General features: G+C 36.3%; 1 protein-coding gene across 1 annotated transcript in view; it reads right to left on the reverse strand.

Annotated features, from left to right (window-relative positions):
• Positions 1-24,545, reverse strand: part of LOC143197558 (uncharacterized) — a 199,179-nt gene that overhangs the window by 130,991 nt on the left and 43,643 nt on the right. The window lies entirely within an intron of this gene.

Genomic DNA, 24,545 nt, shown 5'->3' on the forward strand with positions numbered 1-24,545 from the left:
AGGCCTAAAATATGGAACTGCGAGATGGAATTCTAAGTGTCATAGATATTCGGAACGTTTTATGATTTCCTTGGATGGTACATATCTGTGTTTTAGGAAAAAAATATCGAGAAATTATAATCAACTAAAACTCGCTTTTACAATATTTATATCATATTTTAAAATTGTATAAAATAAGATATTTAAGATTCAAATTTCAATTCAAATCAGTTTCTTAATTTTTAAATAAAATAGTTTCGTTCAAGTAAAACTGTGTTTTTATCTTTACGCAAACCAAAACTAAAAAAGTCAGTAGGATTCCGATGAGATTTTGATTCTGGTTTCCGTTGAATTTATTTAATTTACCGGAATGGGATATTTATTCGGAACAGATGGATCGAAATTGGAGTAGCTGGTCTTCCGAGATTGCTTAAAGTGCCCCTGGCTTGCGTATAATTGGAATTCGGAAAATATAAAGTTACGAAAATCACCCGTTCACATAATCTGTTGGCATTTGGGTAGAAGCAATATAATTTGGAAGAAGCTGTTGCTCCGAAGTTGTTGAACCTACCCCTAGCCTACAGATATTCGAAATTTGGAACCCACGAAACTTTGGAAAACAACTCTTAGGTAATATACGACCGGAATTTGGGCAAAAGCATCGCAGTTAAAAGCCCTACACACAGTAAAGAGGAACTGAAAAAGGAAGCCGTGATCCATGCCCACAAAGAGAGATTTATTCGCTGACTAAATTGTATATGAAACTCAATTTTAGTGTACGGCTTTTTGAATTATCCTGATTATTTTATCAAATTCAATTATTAATTAAATAAGATATTTTTTAAAAACCAAGTCAAACTGTCTATACTTTATATTTTGATAGAGTAATTAGTGTAATAAACATTTTTATTCGTTAAAACTTAAATAATGTTAAATGTAGAACCTTTATATACATTAGGACATAAATACAAAAATTGTTATTAAAATTCATATTGGCCTCAACGCTTCTTTAAACTAAGAAAATATTGATAAAAACGACAAAATTGCAACAAAACTAGATCAAATTTTTGCTCCAAAAGTTTATGACGAACGAGTATCCCCAGACGACATTACAATCTTTCATATAAGTTATCAGTGGCGATTATATTTATATATAAACGGCCTAAATATAAAATTATTTGTAGGTTCACACCCATTTTTAACAAAACATATAAATTTTGATTCATAAAATAAAATTTAAAAAATATGTATAGAACGGATTTTGTAATATTTGTGACATAGGAAAAGGATAATGACTTGAGACAAGGGAATTATAAAATAACAAATTAGTCGATTATAAAAGCTATAGACAACAATAAATTATATTGTCGATAACAGGAAGATAATAATTAAGATTATTGATAAATGTAATTAAAATAATGTAATAATTGAAAGAATATAAACATCTGACGGAATCTATATTTTAAATGTTAAGCAGTTCGGACTAGTTGATCTTAGCAGCTAAATGAATCGGTTCACAAGATTCAGTTGACATTTTAGTATCACGGTGTAGTACTTAGTTAGCACTAACATTAAATATTTAATTAGTAGATATAGAACAGGTTGAATAATAATCAAGGGAATTATAAAATAACAAATTAGTCGATTATAAAACCTATTGATAAAAACAAATTATATCGTCGATAACAGGTAGATAACATTTAAGATTATTGATAAATGTAATTAAAATGATGTAATAATTAAGAGAATACAAACATCTGACCGAAGCTATATTTTAAATGTTAAGCAGTCCGGACTGGATGGTCCTCTGGACTTGATAAATTAATCGTTTCACAAGGTTCGGTTGACACTTTACTACCACGGTATAGCACTTAGTTAGCGCAATACCTTAAATATTACATTGGTAGATATAGAATAACACGTAGAATCATAATCAAGGGAATTATAAAATAACAAATTAGTCGATTATCAAAGCTATACACAATAGCAAATTATATTGTCGATAGGAAGATAACAGTTAAAATTATTGATAAAAGTAATTAAAATGAGGCAATAATTGAAATAATACAAACATCTAACAGAAACTATATTTTAAATGATAAGCAATTCAGACTGGATGATCTTAACAGATAAATTAATCGTTTTACAAGATTGAGTTGAAATTTTACTATCTCGGTATAGGCATAGTTAGCACAAACAATAGATATTAGATTAGTAGATATAGAGGGTGAAGTGGATCAATAATCAAGCGTAATATATATTAAAAAACTAGTTAATTATAAAAGCTGTTGTCTAAAATTTAATTGTCCATAACAGCCAAATAATATTTAACAGTGATAAATGTAATTCAAATAATGTAATTACTGAATATATGTTAAATGTAAAGCATCTCGTGCTGGATGATTCTAGAAGATAAATTAATCATTTCACAATATTCGGTTGACATTTTATTACCACGGTATAGCACCTAGTTTGCGCTATAATTTAAACATTATATTAGTAGGTATAGAAGAACAGTTGGGATAATAATCAAGGAAATTATAAAATAACGCAATTAAACATAAAGCAAATTAAGTGGTTCTTAGTACATATCATGACAAAATTTTACATTATTGAAAAATATAATTAAAATGATGTAATTACTGAAGGAATGCAAGAATCTAATAGGAAAAGTAGTAGTAGCTCGGACTGGACAAAGTTATGAAATAATTGAATGTTTCACAAATTATAGTTTACATTATAATGCCATGACATAATGTTTAGTTAGTACACAAGACAACAAATCTGAACAAGTATGGTCAAGATTCTGCAGCAACTCTTGTCACACCCGTAAAAAAAAGAACAAGGGGACTAATAACCAAGGGAATTATAAAGTAACAAATAAGTCGATTATAAAAGCTATGGACAAAAACAAATTATATTGTCGGTAACAGGAAGATAATAATTAATATTATTGACAAATGTAATTAAAATGATGTAATTACTGAAAGATTGCAAGCATCTGATAAGACCTTTATATTAAATGAAAAGCAAAACGGGCTGGATGAACCTAGCAGCTAAATTTGTCGTTTCATAAGATTCAGTTGCCATTTTACTACCATGGAATTACAAATAGTTAGCGCAAGACAATAAATATTACATTAACATGTAAAACAGAACAGGTGTATTAATAATCAAAGGCATTATAAAATAACAAATTAGTTGATTGTAAAAGCTATAGACAAATATTTAATTGTCCATAATAGTCAGATAATATTAACATTATTGATAAATGTAATTTAAATGATGTAATTACTGAAGGGTTACAAGCATCTGATATGACCTTTATATTACATGAAAAGCAGCTCGGACAGAATGAACCTAGCAGATCAATATGTCATTTCACAAGATTCAGTTGACATTTTACTACAATGGTATAGCACTTAGTTATCACAAGACAATAAATATTATGTTTATTGATATAGAAAAAGTAGTTGAGCAATGATCAATTGAATAAGATAACAAATTAGGCGATTATAGAATCTATAACCAAAAAGCAAATTAATTGATTCATAATAACCAGAAAAAATTTTACATTGTTGATATATATAATAAAAATGATGTAATTACTGAAGGAATACAAGAATCTACTCGGACAATTTGTTAAAGGAAAAATAGCTCGGATTGGATAAATTTATGAAATAATTAAACGTTTCACAAGTTGTAGTTGACATTACAATACCATGACATAATGTTTAGTTAGAACAAGACAACAAAAATAGACAAGTATGGTCAAAATTCTGCAGCAATTATTGTCACACCTGGAAGTTTTTTTCACGGTCATATGCACACCAGGCACTACATATACTGCCAGAAATAGTAGTATCATTAAACGACTATCGTTCATGTAAAAGCATCTGAATATGTATTCGTTTTTTACATCTACATTAGCATCTCTTGCTGCATTTCCCCAGTGACCCATGGAACTATGGTGCTGCATATTACGAATTTTGGACTTGGATACGTTACTTGCCATACCAAAGTCGTCTTCATATATTGATCATATAATTCGAGGTGACTCAATACAGACAAAAACAAATTATATTTTCAATAACAGGAGGATAATAATTAAGATTATTGACAAATATAATTAAAATGATGTAATAATTGAAAGAATACAAACATCTAACAGAAGAAATATTTTAAATGATAAGCAGTTCGGACTGAGAGATCTTAGCAGCAAAATTAATCGTTTCACAAAATTAGGTTGACATTTTACTAACACGTTATATAACTTTGTTATAAGACAATTAGTGTTACATTTTTTTAAATAACATCCTTATTAGATACGCTTAGTACAATCTTAATTATTATTATTATTATTATTAATTTATTACTACATTTCCTATGTGCCTGGATTAATTAGCAAGCAAGACGAGTGCGAGAAAATACATCAGTATGTATTCTTCAATTATAAAATTAAAATTATTTATTAATTATTAACTTATACTAGCTATAGTTTACACTAATAATACACACTAAATGTTCACACAAGTTCGTATGGTTTTGTTCGTTTCAATCTCCTGACATCCTGTGCGCTGTCTAGCAGTTGTATTGCTTCCACGTTAGAATGATTTAGTAATCTTCTTTCATGTTTCAAGGCGAAATCCTGCACAACTTCGCAAATCCATTTGATTTCCAGGTCATCGTGCAGTTCTTCATTGGTTACATAGCGATAGGCATTGGTAATCAATCGAAGAATCTTGTTTTGACAGCGCTGTATAACTAACTGATTTGAATTTTTAGTGCAACCCCATATTTGCACCCCATAGATCCAAATTGCCTTTATAATTATATTATAGATCAACCTCTTTGATTTATATCAAATTGAGAGTATCTTCCGACTAACCAGTATAGTTGTTTTATTTTGGTTCTAATGTGTTTTGCTTTTTGTCTAACGTGATGCAGTGTTACATTAATAGATAAAAAAGAACAGGTGGATTAATGATCAAGGGAAATATAAAATAACAAAATTGTTGATTATAAAATTTACAGACAAAAACAAATTATATTGTCCAAAACAGGAAGATAATAATTAAAATTATTCATAAATGTATTTAAAATGATATAATAATTGAAAGAATACAAACATCTAACAGAAGCTATATTTTAAATGATAAGCTGTTCGGACTGGATGATCTTAGCAGCTAAATTAATCGTTTCTCAAGATTCGGTTAACATTTTACTACCACGGTATAGCACTTAGTTACCGCAAGACAATAAATATTACAGTAATATAAAAAAAAGAACAGGTGGATTAATGGTGTAAGGGGATTGTAAAATAACAAACAAATTAGTCGATTATAAAAGCTAGAGACAAAAACAAATTATATTGTCGATAGTAGGACGATGATAATTAAGATTATTGATAAATGTAATTAAAATGATGTATTTTTTTATTTTTTTATTTGTTTATTTAAATCGTCAGCCTCTTGGCCTGTTTAGGGTGAATTACAATGTGTTATGTGACATTAAGTGCTATAGGAATATCTCAACAGCATACAATATTACATAATAAATCATAAATAATAAAATATATACATTATAAAATATATAAATTACATAATAATAAATGATTGTTACAAATGTTTAAGTAGGTCTGCGGTCTTTAGGTAATCAATCAGCAGGTTCAGCTGCTCAGGTTGGGCCAATTGCTCCAATGTTGTCGGCATCTTCAGTTGTGTCCTCGGATCATCATGCTTTTGACAATCCAGAAGGATGTGTCTTACGCTAAGCTGAATCTGACACAAATCACACAATTATGGGCTCCATCCCTTCAACGAATATTCATGAGTTAATTTACAATGCCCTATCTGTAATCCTGCGATCTTAATTTCCCATAATTTGTTGTTTTTTCGTGAGAAGGTCCCAATCCAATTGGGTTAACTGCCTATTGAGGCCCTTCATATGAGCTTTGGCGTCTGTTTTGCTAAAAAGCTCGTTTAACCTAATTGACTCCTCTTCCCTACTTGCCAGGTGGCCGGCTCTTTCACTACCAAATATTTTCTTATGAGAGGGGACCCAAAGGTTATTATTCTTACACCCCTATAGTGTAGCTTTGTCTGTAGCTCTCTGATGTATGTGACCAGAGGGTAGACTGTCCTTACCGATCTTAGGCTCTCTCGGGAACTCATAGATTAAGATACTATTAGTATCGATTCGCTGATCGGTGATATTTCCAAGGCAAATAGGGCCAATAGATAGCCAGAAGCTCCGTGAAGAAAAGGCTAGCCAGAGATGGAAGCCAAAAATGACTCTCAAGTAGGCGTGTAAGCGGCACCTACAATGTTCTCTCGTTTTGAAACATCTGTATACATGACAAAATGGTACCCATAATTCTGTTCAATTATCTGTCTAAAAAGTCTTTTTATTGTAGAAGGACTACCTGTCCGAGAGATAGGACTTGATGAGAGCGGTTAGGTCTTCTGGGAGGCCTAACTACACGCACTTTGCGATCAATCCGTCGTGCCAGACCTTGTCGAAGGCTTTGGTTAGGTCCAGAAGAACTGCTCCAAGCCTTTGCGTTGGTCAAGAGCATGATGGATGTGTGCGGCCAGACGGGTAGCCTGATGGACGGATGAGTGGTGAACGCGAAAGCCGAATTGTTCATCTGGAATGATGCTGTTTTCCTTTGTGAAAGAGTTGAGAGCGTAGAGTATTGCCCTCTCGGCAAGCTTCGAAATGGCGCTGAGAAGGCTGATAGGCCCGTAATCAGATGGAGATGATTTTGCTCCTTTCTTGGGTATAACCGCTATATGTGCGTGTTTCCAAGACGCCGGGAAGTGTTGCAGCCTCATGATGGAGTTAATGATGTTTGCCAGTTCTTCGAGCTGCTTATGCGGGAGCTTTTTTAACTGGGTAATCGATATTCCATCGAAACCTGGAGATTTTCTGGTTTGAAGTTTGCCGATCATAGTCTGTAGAGACTTCGGAGACACGAAATGGTTGAGAAGAAAGGCTGGGGTTACTGGTCTTTTGACGGAGTTGGATTCTTTGATGACAGTGTCAATGTCTTTAGCTTTAGTGTCCTGTGGGGGTGGGAGGCATTTCATTTGAGCTTCATAGGTCTCTGCAAGGAGCTCGACTTTTTCTTGGTCAGTGACTGCGAATTTTCCTGTAACCGCTGACTTCAGTGGGGGGATGACATTGTGCGTCTTCCCCACGAGGCATTTGGAGACACGCCAGAAGTAAGGGGGCCATCCAGCCTTTGGTCCGCGAGAAATGAGTTCCATTTCATTGCTCGCCAAGTCGAGACGGCCGCCCTTACCCTCTTGCATGCTCTGTTCGCCTCCCTTTTGTCTGCAGCATCAAGGGTTAATCGAGCTAATTTACATAAACCGTTCTTGATGCGAATTTCACGTTTAAGAGAAGCGGGAAGGTTGTTTTTCCACGGCTGGAGTTGTGATGAAGTTTTAACTGTGGCAGATTCGTGAGTAGACCGAATATCGCGAGTTAGCTTGAGTACGGCCTCCTCCAGCTGTTCTGGTGTGTTGATTTTCGGAATTGGATCGGATTTCAGGAGAAAAGATTGGTAGTTTTTCCAGTCGGTTTTTTTCCTGAATCTTGTTAGTGGGACTTGAGTGGTGGTGCAGTTTCCGAGTTTGAGGAGGACCGAACGATGATCAGAGTCTAGTTCGTCAAGGACTCGAACTTCGGAATGGCGATTTACGTCTTGAAGAATAAAGAAATCAAGGATTCTTACTGCGCCTTGAGAGACTGTACTAGGGTGATGGGTGGGTTCATTTGGCAAGGCAAGACCGTAGCCCAGATCTGCACTTCGAGCTAGGATGGCGTTACCTGCGGAATTCGCTCTGGAACACCCCCAGGTGGGGTGGTGGGCGTTGAAGTCGCCACCTATTATTTTCGGAAATTTTCCTTCGACGAGTGATCGGTATTCGGCATAGTTGAATGCAGAAGATTTCCTGTACGTTCAAGGGACGTTCTTGGATATCGATTTTAATGGAGGTTGTTTCGAAGTTTTTTACTGATAACGATGGAAGGAGCTCGTGTTTGACTCCTTTTCTGACGAGAATGGCGGTTCCACCACCTCGACCCGGAGTCCTATCGTTTCTGTAGACAAAAAAGTGTTCGAAAGAGAGACGATGCGAAGGTTTCAGGAAAGTTTCCTGGATGAGAACGATGTCGACGTCATAGAATGTCATGACGTCTTCCAATTCCGCTTGCTTTCCGCGTAAGCTGTTTGCATTCCATGTCATCAGTATAAGAGATTTTGGAACAGCCATTTTGAAGAATTAAAAGGCTGCTGGAAGTTAATGAAACAGGTAAAGGCGCTTAGGCGGCGACATTTGGAAAAAGACGAGCAAGTTGGTGAGCCAGGGCGATCACTTGCAGGAAAGCCTGCGGGTCAGTAAACGCCTGTATTGAGGAGTTAAAGTCCGGTGTATTGGTTGGAGCAGGAGCTTGAGTTTGAGTAGGCTGGGTGGCGCTGGCTAATTTTTGGGCTAGCTTCCTGCCACCTTGGTTACTCCATGCAGAACCTTGCGGAGGCCTGGATTCGGTCGGAATTTTTGGTTTTCTTGGAGCAGGACGGCAGCTGCAACCGGTGAAGTTTGCGGTATGAATTTCACCGCAATTGCTGTACTTTGGAGGTGCTTCCGGGATTTTGGTACAGGATCTAGTGTCGTGATGCCCGGCACATTTGACGCACCGTGGGGGGGCTCGGCAATACGAGCTGGAGTGCCCTAAAAGCTGGCAGTTGAAGCACTGTACTGGCTGGCCGTTTCCCCTCTGGACCTCGACCTTCACTGTGATGACGCCGAGTTTGGTCATATATATGATCTGTCGCTCTTCGCGAGGGACAACTACCTGAACAATTGGTAGTTCTATCCCGGATTTTAATTTCCATCTTTGCACAAATTTGGGATGGAAGCATTGATCAAAAAGAAGTTCACGTACCTCGTCAATGCAGAGTGATTCTGGGATGTTTCTTATTATTATCCGGAATGCTCTCTCCTCCGGATGACAGACGGAATGGTAAGGGTAATTCCTTTCCTCGAGCAGGGTAGTGATTTTACGGTAATTGTCGCTTGTGGCGACATATAAGAAATGCCCTCCTATTTGTTTCGGGTTATAATATCTATTGAATGTGCCTTAGTAATTCTAATGAGCTCCATAAACCTCTTCTTGTCACAGAGCAATACAGGCGGAATTTTTTCCTTTGGGGGAGTTTGAGAAACAGTCGCCGAAACCGTTGGCACTGTTTTTGCTGTGGAGGTTAAGATTTGTTTAGTGGCCTGGCTACTTACCTGCGCAGGCTGGGTTGGTCTTGTGGTAACTTGTTTCGGTAGTGGCTGTGGGGCCGTCCTGGTGGTCGGCTTGTTTTGCACTGGTCTGGTGGTAAATTTTGTAATCGAAGGCTGTACGTTAGCTTTGGCTTTCGATTGGGTAGATTGAGTAGCCGGCTTGGCTACCGGATTGGGTTGTGATTTGGGAGCCTGTTTCCCATCTTGTCTGCCTTCGGCAGCTGGCTTTCCTGAGGTGGAGTGATGGGCCCTCTTTTCCTTTTTCCCACCAAGGTGAAACCGTCGTCTGGGTCTTCAGTTTGGTCTGACCGTTGTGCCGGTTTACCTGGTGACAGGAGCTGGGTTTCTGTGGCAACGGGAGTCTTTCTTTCCATGGCATCTTTTTGATACTTCATGAAGTCTGCTATCGTAGCTGTGAGAGTTTTGATTTCTTCTTTGAGATCTTCGGAAGCCTTTTCGCTCTTTTCCAGCTTTTCAGTCTGTTTGTTCAGGGCGTCTGTTTATTCTTTAGTGAACATATTAACTTCATCTATCTGCTTTCGCAGGTCTTCATTCTGTCTTCTTAATTCTTTTATGAGCACTTCTCGGCTGTCTTCGAAAGATGGTCCATTTGAATTAGGAAAACTGGGATTATGCTCAGGAGGCGACGTCGGCTCTGACGTACATGACGCCATTGCCTTGTCTGTAAATGCGCCTTTTCGGCGCTTACAGATGCTTTTTTATGACGTAGGCACTGGTGGAAACGTGATAACGGGTCGACCGTCTTAGAGAAAGTTTCGGGTAATTCTCGGAAGCGCAGGTAGGTTCGGAGGACCGGACACGACCGTTCTCTTCGAGAGCTGATTTATCAGGTTCTAACCCTCCATTAGTGTTGCTATTCGCGAGCAGCTCCTCAGTCTACAGAAATGAACACTCACTTCTCTGCTGAGGACTTCAACCCATTACGTCCGGCCCACGTAGGCAATTCTGTAATAGGGATTGGCTATATATATATATATATATATATATATATATATATATATATATATATATATATATATATATATATATATATATATATATGTATATATGATCTGTGTGTTTGTGGTGTTTGTGTCGTAGATTCGGGCGTTAATATAAGTGTACGAATAGTAATGTTCTAATACATGAGCCATGAGGTACACCGTTAGTTTGATGATATGTTGTTGATATTACTCCATTAACCCTGACCCGCAAGCTTCTGTTAGCCAAGAAGAAGGCAATGAAACTGAATATTCTGCCCCCTATTTTCCAGTTCATCATGCAGCTATCAATACTGATGGATTCAAATGCCTATTCCAAGTCAAGAAAAACCGCAGTCACGTGTTGTCCCGAATTACACGACTCACAAGGGTCCTTCTGAAACCCGATGAAGTGATCGTGTGTAGAGTATTCTCTTATGAAGCCTTATTATATAGCCTCAATTATATATATCAGCCAATAGCAGACCATGCGCTCAAGTACTTTACATAGGTGACTAATAGCGACTGTTTCCACGACAAAGACACATGTCCCCTCATCGAAACTTCATTGTAGATATTAAGCAGATGGAAGTATTGCGATTGGGTTAGGTTTTAGATTAATGGGAAGCAAATGTTTTTTAGTCCGGATGATGTGATTCTGCCATTGCTCATGGCCTTATTAAGCTCTTCAATTGTGAATGGAGTATTGAAAAAGTCATGTAAATTTTTGCTTGTCCCATCATATTGAATGATAGTGCGATGCCAACATTTCAGTAATCTCACAGGGGTCTTCAATACGCCGACCTCCATCAACCATTACTGGTATTGTGGATTGTGAGATGCCTTTTAGTATGCATATTTTCCTCCATATAGTATGGGATGAGGTTTGCGGGGTAAGGCTACTTGTAAATTTTCTCCAAGTGCTTAATCTTGCTTGCCGTATAGTTCTTCTCGCAATTTCCTTTAATCTTTCATAATTTTGGAAAACTTCGGAAGTTGGGTTTAATTTGAATCTGTTAAGGGCTCTTTTCGTATCTTTTATCACCTTGGTACAGTCTTTATTCCACCACGGTACAGGTAATTTGTTTATTTTTGTGGCGTTGATGGGAGTGGATCTTCTAGCTGCACTGATAATGGAGTCGGTGAATTCTTTTACCTAACTGTGTCTATATTTTCAGTGATTGGATTAGTTTCAATCAGCGACCTGTATTGGTCCCAATCAATAACTCTAATATTAAGTCCAGTCGTTGTAGGTGATATGCCAGATGAGTCAGTGAGTTCAACCAGAGTGGGAAAGTGATCGCTGTCATGCATATCAGCTATAGTTTTCCATCACGCTTGTCCAACCAATGAGGAAGAGCACAGGCTCAGGTCCAAATGTGATAAAGTGCACGACAAGGCCGATACAAATGTGGACGATCCGTCGTTCATTATACACAGATTATTATCATCAATCTCCCCAATAATCCATTGACCCCTTTGATTGTATTTAGGTGAGCCCCAGTCAGACGCATGAGTATTGAAATTCCCCATGATGATTTTGGGATTTGGAAGTTGTGAAGTTGAGAGAGCTTGTAGCGACCTTGAGCATGTCGAATTTTACATCGTGGAATAACGATCTACAAAATACCCAGAAATATAATCCCAGATGTTGAACACGGGCGGGGTGCCAACTGGAACCCGACAACGAATAGCTGGCGGCAACCCCGAGACGTTTATCTGGGATATTATTGAAGGGTATTTCGGTCGTTCAGTGCTCAACCCTCGTTCGGTTAAGACGTGCCACCATCGACTGCCCAAGCCTCGTCTTCAGGTAACTCCGCTGCCATCCGTTTTATTATTTGTATTTTCACATTTTTTTATATTGCCAATAAATAACGGTCACATTATGTAAACACCACTGTTTCATTTCGATTTACCTCCATTCACCGAGCCACATCATTTACCCTAAAAGCTTCTATACTAGTTCTTTCAGTGCTCGCGGAGGAAGACAGGTACAAATTACATGAAACATTTCTGCCAGATAAATATGCTCTGATATCTACTGCTTCAAGCTCTGTTATAATGTTGAGCTCTTCTTCGTGCACTTCTGTGCTGATTAAAATAGCTACGCCTCCAGATGGAATGAGTCTTCAGGGGATAAATTGGGTTCCTGCAAGAGCATGATTGATAGTTTGTATAATCCTATGATGAGCCGAAGCTCTTCTTGCTTTCTTTTAAGTCCGGTGATGTTCCATTGTATTATGATGGTCATTGTGTATGTTATGCTTGTTCCTCTATATCCATGTCGCTACTAGATTTATTTTTGGAGGAGGAGGAGGACGGGGAAGGGATCGATCCCTCCCACCCGAGGCAACTAGGGATGGTGAGGACCTTCGGTATGAAGGTGGGGGGGCCATGGCCCCTCGGGATGTAGTCGTGAAATTTTCTGTGGTTGTTTTCTTTCTAATCGAAGGAGTCTCCCGAGTGGAGGTGGATGCTGCTAATTTAATTGTCTCCTTTGTTTCCCGATCATCGATGTTACATTGAGTTGCTGTGGTGACATAGCACTTTTTGACAGCTTTAACATAATTCATTTGGGTATTACCCAATTGCAATCTAACTATAGTTCTGGCCATGAAGTAATGATATCTTCTCTATGGTTTTCACTTTTTGTATTAGTAATTCTTCTTTGTATACAGGGCATCACCTGTATCTCGGAGACTGCTCCTGGCCGCAGTTGACACAATGAGGTGGTAGAGAGCATTGAGCTTCTCCATGTGCATTCTTTCCACAGGATGAACAGGTGGGCGCATAGGTACAGATCATGATAACTTTGGTACTGGTAGCACTTCATGGGATTCGGGATGTACTGCCTTATTTTCAAGCTAAGATGTTCTGCCTTGATCCTTTCAGGGATAAGTTCCTTTCTGATCGTCAGTATAAAGCTATTAGTTGCAATACTTTCTCTATCTGTCCTCAAGCTGATTCTCTTAAGAGATGTGACCCCCTGCGGTGTCAGGTTTTCAAGAATCTCCTCCTCTGTGCACACAATTCTCTGCTAGATATTACTCCCTTACAAAAATTTAGCGTCGCTTGTGGGATTACTGTCACTTCTACATTATGAATCTTTCTTAGCTTCAATATTTTCTCCAACTCTCTAGCGTTTGCCACTACTACCAGTATTGTTCTATTTCTCAGTTTCTTAGTTGACCCCACCGCTGAAAACAGATTATTTTCTGAAGATATCACAAAATATCTATCACAATCACTTTGCGTATGTTTATTCATTAACATGTTCTCTCCCGGGTCTCTTTAAACCAATGTACTGGACCAGTAGTCATTGCCTATATCAAGGACTGGTCATCTACCGGAAATGCTGTACAGTCAAAGGCTAACGGTCGAGCGGGGCCAGCGCGACCACCCACGGCCTCCATTGGTACTGGGGTTCCGAGTCCCTGCACCGTAACTCTATTATTCAATTTATGTATATCCATATTTGGGAAAGAAAAACATAGAACATATAGGGGACGCTACCAATACAGCACACAACTGGGGTCCCGGGGTCGTTACACCCGCACTATGGCCGCGGCGCATCTACCTTGGTCAACCCCTCGCGGCTACAGCCCCTGAGGATAACTGGGATCCCGGGATCGTAACAACCGTACCACTGCCGTAAGGTGTAAACCGTAGTTCACCACCCACAGCAACGACTTCCTGAGGGACAGACCCGGACCTCGGGGGCGTCACTCCCCGAAACCAGACTATCAGTCTGAGCCCCGTGAGGGGTAAAATGATGTAATTACTAAAGGATTGCAAGCATCTGATAGGACCTTTGTATTAAATGAAAAGCAGAATGGGCTGGATGAACATAGCACCTAAAGTTCATAAGATTGAGTTGCCATTTTACTTTATGGTATTACACATAGCACAAGACACTAAATATTAGAATTGTAGATGTAGAACAAGTAGATGAGAAATAATTAATTAAACCATAAAGTTATAAATTAGTCGATTATAAAATGTATAGATAAAAACAAGTTAAATTGTCCATAATATCCATATAATATATAATATTATTGATAAAATAATTAGAATGGTGTAATTATGTAAGGATAACAAAAATCCGATAGAACCTATATGTTAAATGAAAAGCAGCTCGAGCTGGATGAATTTAACAAATAAATTAATCGTTTCCCAAAATTCAGTTGATATTTTACTACAACGGTATAGTTACCATAAGATAATAAATATTATGTTTGTTGATTCAGTTGACATTTTGCTACCATGGTTAGCACACATAGTTAGCACAAGATACTCATCTTACATTTCTAGATATAGAAGTACATGTATAGTAAAACAATATAGTGCACAATATAATGAAATTACTGTAGGAATGCAAGCATCTGATAGGACATTTATATTAAATGAAAAGCAGCTCGGGCTATATTAGAATTGTAGATGTAGAACAAGTAGATGAGAAATAATTATTTAAACTATAAAGTTATAAATTAGTCGATTATAAAATGTATAGATAAAAACAAGTTAAATTGTCCATAATATCCATATAATATATAATATTATTGATAAAATAATTAGAATGGTGTAATTATGTAAGGATAACAAAAATCCGATAGAACCTATATGTTAAATGAAAAGCAGCTCGAGCTGGATGAATCTAACAAATAAATTAATCGTTTCCCAAAATTCAGTTGATATTTTACTACAAAGGTATAGTTACCATAAGATAATAAATATTATGTTTGTTGATATAGAAGAAGTAGTTCAGCAACGATCAATTGAGTGATAAGATAACAAATTAGGTGATTATAGAAGCTATAGCCAAAAAGCAAATTAATTGATTCATAATAACCAGGAAAAACTTTACTTTATTGATAAATATAATTAAAATGATATAATTACTGAAGGAATGCAAGCATCTAGTAGGAGAATTTGTTAAAGGAAAATTATGAAATAAATAAACATTTTACAAGTTATAGTTGAACTTATAATACCGTTGCATAATGTTTAGTTCGAACAAGACAACAAATATAGACAAGTATGGAACATTTTACACATCTGTGTTTTCTTCTGCAGAATTTCTGTGTGTGTCCATGCTATTGGCATCTTTTGCATTGCGGTATTAAGTTAGATTTTTTAAGAGGTTCAATTTTTATTTTGGCCCTTAAAATCCTTTTAATACCAAAAATTGTTTTTGCGTCCGTATCATGTTCAAAGGCACGTAATAAATAGGGGTAGTGGCTTCTTGTGCATTAATATTTTTCTTTGCTATTTTTGGTCCTTTCTTTTTTTCAAATATTTGTCGCATTTAAGCATTTAAGCCCATTTTGGATTATATCCGCAATAGTTTTTCTGTTTTAGCTGTTGATGTAAACCCTCTTGCCATAACTTTGATGCATCTGCTTTGTTTGTCTTCATAGGAGTGTCATTGCACTTTCAGCAACCCTAAACAATCTGTTATTTTTAATAATGTTATTTTAGTGAATGTTTTACGACATCGGCGTTCAATTTGATTTGCCCATTGTTTGCAACGTTGCTTTGAATACTACATAGTTGGCCCTTAGCCAGCCAAAGTCGGTAACATTACTTACGATAATTGTAGATGGCTTGGGCATTCTAATTTCTTGTTCTGTTGTTTCTAATTCTATTTTGTTCATTGTTTTGTTTTATTTTTAATTGCTGCGATGAATATCCTAGGGAATTATTTGATTTTCTTTTTGTTTTTAACCGTTATCTAGCCCACTTCTTTCTGCAATTCTTCTTCATTTATTTCATATGTTAGAATTGGACTCCTTTTGTTCGCTTGGTGGTTTATTGTTGTTTTATCTTTGCTCTCATAGCTTTGTTTATTTAGTTGCAGCTGGAGGGTGTTTATTTGTTTCTTTCATATTGGCTAATGCAATTTTAAGGCTCTTCAGCGCCGACTTTTCGTTCATCCACGAATTGTAGAGTACCTGTTTTTTCCGTTTTCTAATTGGGTTCTCTAGATTCCAAACTGCAATATGTGATACTTCGCCTGATATATCCATTTTATCTGTTTTTTTTTTGTGCAGTGCTCTTCTGCATATATTTTTATGTGTTCTTGAAATAATACTGTTGCTTTAGTTTTTATGTTTCAAAATATCCTATGCTACATTTGTGGTCCAGATGCTGAATTTTTGACACTTAAAGTTTTAGGGCATTTTTCAATTATTTTCTACTGTTTCCGATCACACTTCCACTTTTTATTTTAAACCCAGTCTTGAAACTATTATTGTTGGAGTTTGTTTAACGCCGCATTTGTGACATAGATGTTTCACTGACCGTCTCTCCACCGACACGCCTTTTGCTCTGTGAAAGTCAATGGTCGGCTATAGGAAGATAATAATTTAGATTATTGATAAATATAATTAAGATGATGTAATGATTGAAAGAAAACAAATAACTGACAGGATTTTAATGAGATATTTCTATATTCTAAATGATTTCAATTTTCTATATTTTAAATGAAAAGCAGTTCAGAATGGATGTTCTTACCAGATAAATTAATCGTTTCACAAGATACAATTGAAACTTTATTACCACAGTATAGTACGTAGTTAGCACAAACAATAAATAAAACATTAGTAGATATAGAAAACTAACTGGATCAATAATCAACCGTATTATAAATTAAAGAATTAGTCAAATGAAAAAACTATTAACAAAAATTTTATTTTCCATAACATCCAGATAATATTAAACATTATTAATAAATGAAATTAAAATGATGTAATTACTGAAGGATTGCAAGCATCGGATAGAATCTTTATGTTAAACGTAAAGCAGCTCGGACTGGATGAACCTGGCATATAAATTAATCTTTTCATAAGATTAATTTATATGCCAGACGTTTTACTACCACGGTATAGTATTTAGTTAGCACAAACAATAAATATTACATTGGTAGATATAGAAAATCAAGTGGATCAATAATTAAGCGCATTATAAATTTAAAAATCAGTCAATTATAAAAGGTAATGACAAAAATTTAAAAGTCAATAACAGCCAGATAATATTTAACATTATTGATCAGTGTAATCAAAATAATGTAATTACTCAAGGAATGTAAGCATTTGTTAGGAACTTTATGTTAAATGATAATTAGCTCGGGCTGGATGAACCTAGCAGACAAATGAATCATTTCACAAAATTCAGTTGAGATTTTACTACCATGGCATCGTACTTTCATAGCACAAGATACATTATATCACATTAGTAGAAATAGAAGAACAGGTGGATCAATAATCATGCGTGTTATAAAGTGACAAATTAGTCCATTATAAATGCTACAGACAAAAACAAAGTATATTATCGATAACAAGAAGATAGTAATTAACATTAACATTACTGATATATGTAATTAAAATGATGTAATGATTTTAAATGAAAAGCGGCTTGGGCTGGATGGTCCTAGCAGATAAATTAATCGTTTCCCAAGATTCAGTTGACATTTTGCTACCATGGTTAGCACACATAGTTAGCACAAGATACTACATCTTACATTTCTAGATATAGAAGTACATGTATAGTAAAACAATATAGTGCACAATATAATGAAATTACTGTAGGAATGCAAGCATCTGATAGGACATTTATATTAAATGAAAATTGTTGAATGAAAATTCAGTTGCCATTTTACTATAATGGTATTGCACTTTGATAGCACGAGATAATAAGCATTACGGTTGTAAATATACCAGAAATAGTAGAGAAACAATTAAGTGAATGATAAAATAACAATTTAGTCTTTAGGGTATGTTATATGGCTTCGTGAATGGAGGTTAAACGAAATGAAACAGTGGTATTTACATTGTACCCTTATTTATTGATGTAATATATAATGTGGAAAATACAAAATAAATAAAACGAATAGTTTTATCTATTTAGGATAGAACCTGGTATTACCTGGTAACGAGGCTTGGGCAGTCGATGGTGGCACGTCTAAACTGAACGGTGGTCAGAAACTGAATGATTGGAAATACCCTTTAATAGCATCCCAGATAGACGTCTCGGGGTTGCCAGTTATTCGTTATCGTGTTCTAGTTGGCGCTCCATTCGTGTTCAACATCTGGGTATTTTGTAGACCTTTATTCCACTACGTAAAATTCGAAGTGCCTCAAGGGCGCTACAAGTCAATTACAAAATCTATATGCAAAACCAGTTTAAATTATTCATAAGATCTCGGTAATATTTAAGATCATTGAAAAATGTAATTAAAATGACTGAGGGAATGGAAAACATCTGATAATACCAATATATTTAAGGAATAGTAGTTAGGGCTGGATTAACCTAGCAAATAAATTAAACTTTTCACAAAACTCAGTTAATATTTTTCTGACAGAGTATAGGGCACAAGACATTAAACATATACATCAAGTAATGTCAAAATTCGGCAGCATCTCTTTTTACACCTCAATGGTTTTTGTCACGGTTCCATCCAGAACTCGCAATATATATGCTTGCATAAATGTAAATGTACAAGTTTTCTTTCATGTTCCTTTGCATGTGTTGCTGTTATTCCCCAACTACCCAAGGAATTACAAAGGATAACTAAAACTACAAAGCCTACATATTAAAAAGGCTCTATTTAGATACATTAGTTGACATTCGGAAAATAGCTTCACATATTGATATTATGTGTTAGCACAAGACAGTAATTCAGAAGAACTGGGGTGGTAGAATACGAGGAATCAAGTAGAAATATTCGAACTGTTACCCAGCCCAGGTCGGACATCTAAATAACCAGAATTAGCTCTGAAGCAATTTTAGTTTGAAGTGCAGAAATGTATGTACTATTAAATGAGCAATAAAATTATTATGTTACTCTTCTTCTTAATATTTTTGTTTGTTAGTGCATATTGCATGCAAAAACTTCAGTTAATAATCATACAGCCACAATAATTTATAGGTTACAGTTAAAACCCCTTATCACTATTGCTTTCAAGAATTTTGCATACGTTTGACAAATAGACGACGACCTGTTGTCAGACGTACGCAAAATTTTTCAAAATAGTTATAATCACTACAGGTTATAAACCGACGAACGTTATTTTAGCGCTTTGATTATTTTGATAAATTTTACATCGCTCCGTATTATCTGATATCACTTAGTTTAAAAAGACCGAAAACAATAGATAGTCAGAATCACAAATTGATTGCGGCTTTAGTGCGAAAATGAGCGAGATAATGGAGACCTTCTTTTGCCTATAATTTCCGTTAGAGAGGTAATTATTGATGATATTAAATAATATAATTTGCTGCAAGTTTATTGAAAATGTTTTTTAGCGTGTTGCTGCTGGGCTAAATATTAGTGTGGGTACTGTGAATAACATCGCTCACAAAATGAAGAACAATACGTTAGATTCATCCAAGAAAACCCGTCTACATATAAAGTGGGTGACGAATCTTGATCATCTTGACATTTAGTTTATTCGACCGAGATCGAGATCAAATTTACGAAATGTATAAGAACAGTGAGTACACAAACTATATTATCGATATAAACATAATTTAATAAAATTATTTGAGAGAAAATTGTTAGTCTGGAATGTATACATAAAAGACTTAGGGACATAGAGCTTTTTGAGCTATAGGAATGTTCGTCAGGTCGGTAGGAGGGTGTGGATGTCGATGCAATGGTTTGTCCGAACGGTCACTACTATTTTGTGGAGGAAATTAGCACGGAAACTGAAAACACTGGAGGAATAAAAACTTATTTATTTCGATATTGAATGATACATGTAATCCACGGGAGAATAGACGGGATATTAGGTTAGGTAAAGGAAGTTCGGTAGCGCTGTGGAAGTAGTTCCGTTACAAGGGGGTAGAGAAAAAGAAAAGAGAGCGAGACGTTTTTTGTTTTTGCTACCGAGTTGCAGCTGCCAGAATTTGTACCACGCAATCGCCTGGTTGAGTTGGACCTGGAGTCAGTCGCGAATAGCGTAGGGACTATAACCGGTTGTGAAAAAAGCGGTATCTTCTGCATAAAATGTAGGAATGTTTGTGGAGTGGGGAAAAGCCATTTAAAGCCTAAACAGGGCTGGGGCTAGTCCAGCACATTGCGGCACTCCTGGGGAAATCTGTTTACGAGAGGAGAGTGCGTCATCGATTCTCACTTGAAAGGACCTACCGTCCAAGTATGAGTCTATTAGGGATGTCAAGTCATTCGGTAGACCAAGCTGTTTCGCGTTGAATATTAGACCGTGGTGCCATACTTGATCGAAAGCTTTGGAGACATTTAAAAAGATGGCTCCAGTTTTTCGACCTATTATTAGTGCCTGGTGGATTGTTGCTGCGACGCGGACAGCTTGATGGAGGCATGAGTGTTTGGCGCGGAAATGGAATTGTTCGTTCGGGATTATGTAATGTGCGTCTGTGAAATCGTTTAGAGCGTTTAATATCGCTTCTTTGGCAAGTTTGGAGAGTGAACTAACCAGGCTCAATGAATAGTAGTTCTCCCAGCAGCAGGTACCGATGGCGTTGAAAATGCGATCTCCTTAATCATCTGGAGATGCTCAGGAGACTATTTCGGCAGTGGAGATCGAGGCTACGTTGTGCTTATATTTTCACTACCTGATACATTAGATGGTCGACCGCGAAGATACGGCGCTCTTCTCGGAGACGATCGCTTGCAAGTTGACAATTGGTTTTCTCGTCTTCGTTTTCCACCATTCAACGTGGATTGGATTAAATCCGAGATTCATGAGCGCGGATCGGACTTCTGCTACTGATATATTCTCAAGAACGCTTTTGATAATGGCCCGGAGATGATCATTTAGAATGTTTATAATCATTCAAAAATCATCAGGGGTGGGGGGAGGAATGCTACCCCTTTGGGTTTGGTTTGCATGTATCCGAATTGAATACCCTAGCATGTCAAGATGCGAATCACCTCCGAGTACTCGTGTTTATCGCGAAGGATACTCGGCGAAACTGGTTTTTTGGAGCTAGCTGGGGTTGGTATGGGGATATCATTATTTTGTGTTGGATTGGTTTGGTCGTTTGTACTGGTTGTGGTGTGATTCACAGGTTCATCAATTTGTGTCGCGTTAATTCGCGGAGAAGCGGAAGAAGATGCGGTAGCTATTGCGATATTACTATTATACAAAACGTTATGAGCAGACTCACCCCTACTTTGATATATAGCTGGTCTGTTGGCTTGTTGTTTTTTACTGTTGTTCAGGTTCCGGAAGTCTTCGTCGGTCGTCGATTTTAGTCTTGTCTGCCCTTTTTTTCAGCGGACAGTTTGGAAATCTCCTTTACTCTCGGAGCTTGCTTCGGTTTTTGATTTCACGGTGTCGATCAGTTCGTAATCGGTCGGTAAATTTCACCGGTCGTCATCCTTGTGTTGATTAGTTGCGAGACTTAGTTTTGTAGAATCGCTATCTAAGCTTCTAGATGTCTGATGTCTTCGTCTTTCTGGGTTTCGGTCATTTTGGCTGCATTATTTGTTAATTTTATAGACGCACTTGATTTTGGTCGCGCCTGTTGGCCGGCCATTTTCACGGGAAACTACACTTATGCTTTGGTTATGCACTATTTCCGTAAACGGTTACGGTACGCAACAAAATTCACGTACCACTAGTCACACTGTGTCACACTACTTACTAGAGCGAGACGTCATCCTGTTGGTCTTTTATAGCCGGGAAACGCATGGTATCAGTTGCCAACCTTGCTGTAGGTTAATGCGTGGTGGCCTAAAGGGTCGTAGCTGTCAGTCGATTACAGAGGGATGTAAGGCATACTTTCATACAATCTTACAGGGCATAGGGTTTAAATAGTGTAAAGATAACCCTCGAAGAGGTTAATGGAACTTCCAGACATTGCCTGAAAAATAATTCAATTTTTAAAGGCATACAATAACACAGATTTAACACAAGATAAGTTATTTGAATTTGTGTATCTTGATGAAACTTGGATATTTTAAAATTATTCACTGGAGCACTCTTGGCAAGACAGTAACAAAAAATATGTAAAGACAACAAAAATTTATAGAAAAAGGTAAAAATGGTTTTATTCCTTTAGTATTTTCCTCCAAATTCAAAGGTGACTACCATGGAGAAATGAACCATAACATGTTTCTGTTATGGTTTGAAAATTAATTGTTAAAAAACCTGGAGGAATCATCACTTATTATTATGGACAATGCACCATATCATAGCACACTGGTGGAAAAATTCCCTACAATAGCACCGACGAAGGCTGTAATGAAGGAGTGGCTTTCACAACATGAATTGTATTTTGAAGAGACTATGCTAAAAACTGAACTATTTCAAATTGTTACTAGGTAAATAAAATAGAAATGTTCCATTGCAAATTACTTTTTTAGAAATAAGCCCGAAAAAAGATATGCAGTAGATCAGATGACTGAACAATATCTATGTCACAGAGTATTGACTTCCTCCCTATCACTGTATATTCAATCCAATCGAGTTGATATGAGGGGTAGCAAAAACTTATTATAATAGATATGCTGGTCGAGAAGGATATTCCATTAAAAACTGTTTGGATATGAGGAAGGAAGCATTGTCAACCGTAATATGTAACCGTAAATGGTGGTATCGAATGGAAATATGTTTTAGACAGATTAGAAAATAACAATTTAGTGATTCAATTGGACATTAAGTCAGATAGTTAAAGTAACTAAAGGAAACTTTCAGGATATTTGATAATGCTGTGCATTGCTGGAAATTGTAGAAACAACTAAAGCTATGTACATAATTAATCGAATATAACTGTAGAAAATAGTATTATGGGCGTGAAAGATTTGTGTGCACAGATATGATTGTAATTGTTCAGAATTAAACATGAGCATTAGGTTAGAATATATAAGAAGAGAATGAATACTAACTGTTTTGTAGATAAGGTAAATGCATAAGACAGAATTCAGTGGTTCATTTTATCAATAATGGTGTACACAGATAGTAGAAAGAAAATATACAGTGATACTAAGATGACTTGACAAATAAACACAACATCGAAGGAAACAAGAACTAAATATAAAAAGGTAAATATGCTCTCGAATGAAAGTAAAATACATTATTTTGATATATAATCGTTAATTATGTGGATTAGGCCAATTAGGTCAAAGTAAAATACATTACATTGATATAAAATCGTTAATTAGGTGGAATAGGCCTCAAGGGAACACAACTACCTAAAAAACACGCCCACAAACTCTACCTCATGTGTAGTGTGGAAAAGAGTTCAATGTTCAAAACAACTCTAATCTACAAACTGTTATACCTGTGTTCTTTATTGTAGTTTTAAGTCCTTGGATAATATATGCATTTGGTATATTATAATGTTAAAATAATTTTATGTCAAAGCCAAACTGAACTACTATCCACACTCGAGTGAATGTACTAAAACTAAAAGTGGATGCGGCAACATTGCGATATGATTTGCTAATATATTATTTATATGTATATACATAATAATAACTAATTGAATAAATACTTCTTCTTCCCATCACTCAAACTCATCACTTCACTCACTTAAAAAAATACACATACAAACATATGTATAAACATATCTCTGCATGCACTCAGAGAAGTTATGGTGTCTTGGATATATTCTCGTATGTCTACCAGTATGATCATGGAAGAATATATGCGGAACCGATTGTGTCGCTATCAGTTGTTCGAATTGCATTAATGTTGATGGCATGAGGCAAATGTATATAGGCCTTGGAACGTAGTTTCGCTTGATTAAGGTTACTTTATGATATATACTTATCACTATATCGTATATACTTACCAAAGTATTGGTGAAATAGCTATGTCTTGTAGATTATTAATAGTACGTGTTGTCAGTGGGGCGGTCGTATCTACTGATTGAGGGTTGGATGGGTGCTGGCTTTTTAAGAAGGAATCTCACTGGCTCTTTTGAGCTCTTTTATGAATGCAAGTGATTGGAAGTTGTAATTGGACTAGACCAAAACTCGCCTAAGGCATTCTTATTACAGAATTTTGAATAGCATCCATTTTTAGCCGACTTCAAAAAATGGAGGAGGCTCTATGTTCAACTAATTAAAACTTTATCGTTGATTATTTTTTACTTTTTACTGAGTTCCTTTTTTGTCGATGTCGGTTAATTTTTTTAAAATATTTTATATGTGTGTTGGGCAGGCAGATTCAAAGAGGGTAAAGAAAAAGTAAAATAGGAAGGAGGGTAATAACCGTAATACACTTTAGCTCCGATTATGGTCTTATATGTTTTAAGGTCGAGTGTTTGACATAATCCCAAGCGCCAATCTGCTATG

Source organism: Rhynchophorus ferrugineus, unplaced genomic scaffold (assembly GCF_030347505.1).
Source record: "Rhynchophorus ferrugineus isolate W39M unplaced genomic scaffold, kcgeb_rfMv2 rfM5, whole genome shotgun sequence".
NCBI classification, from domain to species: Eukaryota; Metazoa; Arthropoda; class Insecta; order Coleoptera; family Curculionidae; genus Rhynchophorus; species Rhynchophorus ferrugineus.